The 4,867-nt window shown below is 32.8% G+C and overlaps 1 non-coding gene across 1 annotated transcript; it reads left to right on the top strand.

Annotated features, from left to right (window-relative positions):
- On the top strand, nucleotides 1-107 carry LOC145096635 (small nucleolar RNA R71). Its single transcript, XR_013704008.1, has one exon. It is a non-coding gene; the product is annotated as a small nucleolar RNA R71 (small nucleolar RNA).
- Nucleotides 108-4,867: the final 4,760 nt, after the last annotated feature.

Raw genomic sequence — 4,867 nt, forward strand, 5'->3', positions numbered from 1 at the left:
AGGTCATGTTGAGGACAATTCCTTAACAACCCCTTGTACTGCTCACATGCCTCGTAAAATGACTCCCCTGGTTTTTGCTCAAAATTGGTTATTGCCTTCTTGAGTTTAGCTATCTTGGATGGTGGGAAAAATTGATCTAAAAATTGTTCTCGCATCTGAGCCCAAGTAGCGATTGTACCGGGTGGAAGTGCCTTTAACCAATCCTTTGCAGCTCCTTTAAAAGTAACAAGGAGCATCCTTAATAAGACAATATATGTGTTCACATTCGGGACATTGAAATAATCCGCAATGACATTGAACTCATCTAGATGCTTAAAAGCATCCTCATGATCTTTTCTATAAAATGGAATATCCTTAAGTGCAGTGAGGATATGTCCTTTCAGCTCGAATGTGGCAGTGATAGGAATGGCAGGTTGTACTAAACCCAGACCAACATCGTCTCTAATTCTCATTCTGTAAGCTCCCATGCACATTTCTTCAATATTCTCCATCTCGTTTCTTGGCTCGTATTCGGGTTCACTCGTATATAGTCCAAACTAGGCCTCGGATTCGTATTCGGATTCGTTTGGGATAGGTATTTGTTCTAAGTTTTCAACCTTGTTCTTCTCCTTTAAGGATGAGATTGTTCAATAAAAATTGTTCTTGAAATCGGAAGTTTGTTGACTTTTTCTCATGTTTTGGTTTAGGTCGAAGTCGAACCAGTACCCAAATACATCTTTGGTTCAAATTAAAGGAGCTAACTGACGCGTACAAATAGTTACACCTAATTTTATATTTATAACCTAACTGCCTTAACTAAATAATTATACCTAGGCAGTGTACCTAGTCAGACTATAGTATAGCTTGGGGTAAGTCGGGTGTCGATCACAGGGAACAATGTTGACTAATTAATTTAGCTACTACTAAATTAACCTAATTATTAACAAAGAAAGGGGTTTTATCTAATTTTACAAGTTTAGATGAACTTAATTCATTAACACAAATTCAGTCAATAAACAAACACTTATGTTAGTTCGAATCTGCTTTCACTCAATGGATTATGAATTGGCTATGACAATTACTGTTGGTTACCAATTAAGACAGTATTAGCAATTTAGTTCTAAATCTACTAACATTAATCAGTTCATGTAAATCTATGTATGGTCACACAATAGTTAACACATAATCAATTATTAAATGAAAATGGAGCTATGTAAGATTGGTTTGATAAAACACAATTACAGTCATAATTTGCGTTCTCTAGCACAACCTAATTTAATAATTAATTGCTTAACTAAGATTGGTTTAATCCTAGCTCCAATAATTTGATATTCACTAAATTACCAGGTATCCTAATTCATGCAATTTGATGGTCATCAACTACACAGAATAAGACATCAAAGCAATCAACTACTAAAACAAACATGCTAGGTAAAATCAATCCATCACAAGTCTTAACCAGCTAGTAATTCAAAGCTAAAGTAAATACTCCATGAGTTCCAACTTTATCTAGCTAACAGAAGTAACTAGATTTAGCTGGACATCCTAGCAACTAAGCAAACAAAATCCATAATCAAGAACATAATAAAAGTGTACCAAACTATGAATCAAATTATGAACTTCTTCATCCTTGGTGTTGAAACCCTATTCCAGAACTTCTTCTCCTCTGAAAATTGTCTCCAGGTCTTCCTTCTATTAGCCAAAAGTTTTTCAAATCGTAATGGACAAGGATATATATAATTTCTGATTTTTCCTCGTTCACATCGTGAGCCAATATGTCTCACGTCATGAATATGAGATAAGCGTATTCGGCAAGGACTCTTCTTCCATCCGGTGCATATCTTCTAGAATTCTCCACTCATGTCGTGAGTCATGAACTATTCACATCGTGAGTACGTCATCTGCTGAATTTTCCATTCTTCTTTCCTTCAAGCCTCCAAAGTTCCATGTTTTGTCAATTTCAGTCCCTATCTTCGAAAATGCTTCTATTTGGCTGCAAAATATAATTTTAGCTTATAAGTACCATTATTCTATGCAAATAACCAAATTATTAGTAAAAATGTAAATAAATATTGCCTAAAAATATGTATAAATATGGCAATATCATTAACACGAAAGACGATGTAGGATGGTATCAAGGGAAACGCATGGCGTACATGTACAAGACAAAGATGAAGAAGAACGGATCACATTACAGGTGTATTTGGGGAAAGGTTACTAGGCTTCATGGTAGCACTGGTATTGTGCATGCTAAGTTCACGTCTAATCTTCCTTCAAAATCCATGGTAATACACACTTACAAATTAGAAATGAAACATATTTAAAACATTTTAAATGATTTCTGGTGTCAATTTGATAAATGATTGTCTCATTCATTTTGCAGGGATCTAGGGTTAGAGTGTTCATGTACCCAAGAAATATTTAAGGTATCTTTTTTATATTTTTCTTCTTCATTCTGCTTTTACTTGTTAGAAATCTGTTATTCAATTGATTGTTTATAAATTGAGGGGATAGATGATGATTGTTGGTCTTGATTAAAGATTAAAGATGGAATTGCATCACAAACTATTCATTGTATCTGTTAGTCTTATTTTCTTTTTCTTTTTTGTTTTCACTTATTGTGTCTACACACCGATTTCACCTTCTTTGTTCTATTTCTTCTTTTGTAGGTAGGTTTCTTTTGGGAATTAGTGAGAATGCCATGGATTTTGAGATTCTTATAATTTTAATTTCATATTTAAAAGGTTCAATTTACAGCTAAGGGGAGAGCTTCATTTGATGAAGGTACCATTACACCAATTTGATAAACTTTATGCATCTTAAGTTAGTAACGGGAGTTACCCCTATATTTCTTTGCTAGGAATCAACTGAAACTTGAAAATTTAGGAGTTTTATAGTTGTGATCGCCTTAGATGCCTATAATTTCAATACAGCTTGTAACTGTTATTCATGTTTTCATCTAATAAACTAGAACAACATGAGTTTGATTATTCAGTAGAAATAGACTAAGATATTTAATATCTAGTTAACTAAGTTTAGAATACTCCAAGTAAACACAACAATTGTATAAAATTACTATTTGAGTCTATGTTTCTTTCTTTTCTATAAATTTCAATGTAAGTGGATATGTAGTGTTTAAATTTTGCCCTTTCAAGTCCTTTACATGTATAAGGGTTGTTGGAGCTAGTAGAACAAGGCTGAGATATAGGAAACTAATCAACAAAAGGTAAAGTGTAACTAACTCATTGTTTTTGTTAGGTAGATTTTTGATGACTGGTGATTTTTCTTATTTTGAAGTTTTGCGGTTCAGCAGAAACCACAAGTTGAGCTTGATGGAAGGGCATGTGCAGTTGTTGGACAAAATGGTCTTATGGCACTTTATGATACACTATTTAGCATGTTGGATGTGACTTCAGCTCAGCTTCTCATGACTGATAATGACTTTCGGAGTTTAGAATTTAGGAAACAACTTACTGAAACAATGGATTCTTTGTTATCTTTAGATGTTCTTCCTATATTCAATGAGAATGATTCCATTAGCACCCGAAGAGCTCCATATGAGGTACATCTTGCTTGATTTATCTATCTTTATATAAATACACAATATGTATTTGTTACTTATCGCCTTATTGGCTCCAAATTTTTACAGGATTATTCTGGTATATTCTGGGATGATGACAGCTTGGCAGTCTTACTGGCTTTGGAGTTGAAAGCTGATCTTTTTGTGTTGTTAAGTGATGTAGATGGGCTTTATAGTAGGCCTCCTAGTGATCCTCAATCAAAGCTAATCAAAGTTGATCTTCTTGTGATGTTAAGTGATTTATGACTGTTAAAGTAAAAGCTGCAATTTATGCTTCACAAGCTAACATCCCTGTTGTAATCACCAGGTATTCTCTCATATTTGACAATGTGATCTCACTTTAGTGTTCTTTAACTCTTTAACACCATAATTAACATATGATGTCTTTTATTAAACTTGAAGTTGATTTGTTGGGGACAATATTGTAAAACTTCTTCGAGGACAACACATTGGTACACTGTTCCACAGAGATGTCAATATATGAATCCCAAGTGGAGAGTTAAATGCACGTGAAATGGCTGTTGTTGCAATGGAAAGTTCTAGACTCCTTCAGGTATGAATATGATTAGATTTTCTAATTCCATTATGATAATATATTTATCTACAAAATGTTGCTCATTAGTAAATGTTAATGCAGGTCATGTAAATGTTAATCAATATGTTTAACTATCATCTTGTTCATAACCAATTGTATTGTACTGGCATAATATTATATTTGTATCTGTTGCGGATGTCTTAATTGAAGCAACATTAGTTTTAGGAGGTGAATCTGCACTTAAAGTTCTATAAATGAAGCTTGTTGGGGTACAACATATGGTTGATAATCTTTTTTCATTATTTTTAGCATAGCCTTGATTCTTTATCTTTTTGTTTCCCAATATGTTTAACAATTGGAGCTTATTCTAAGTGGATTGATGTTGCACCAAATGGATTGTCTTTTTCCTCTCTGTAGGGCATGTAAACATGTTGTAAGTTCAAACCTATATACTTTTTTTATAAGTTATATATACTTTTGTTTTGTTGCTATTAATCAATGAAAAGAACAATTTTCTGTAAGTTATGTATGCTGTAAGTTCAACCTTTTTCAATCAATGAAAAGAAAATTTTTATGATATTCATTTATTCATGATATAAATTATCATCATATTATGATGCATATATTTGGATCTGAACCTTCTTGTGCGGATAACATAAAAGTTTTGATTGAATCTTTGTTTAGCAATACAACATGTTTGCTTACAAAAATTCAGGTTCGGTTTCTCCTCTTCTAAAACTAAATCTTTAATTTTTTTTATTAAGTATTTGTTT

This window comes from Lactuca serriola, chromosome 3 (genome assembly GCF_051521515.1).
Source record: "Lactuca serriola cultivar US96UC23 chromosome 3, Lser_US96UC23_V15, whole genome shotgun sequence".
Taxonomy (NCBI): Eukaryota; Viridiplantae; Streptophyta; class Magnoliopsida; order Asterales; family Asteraceae; genus Lactuca; species Lactuca serriola.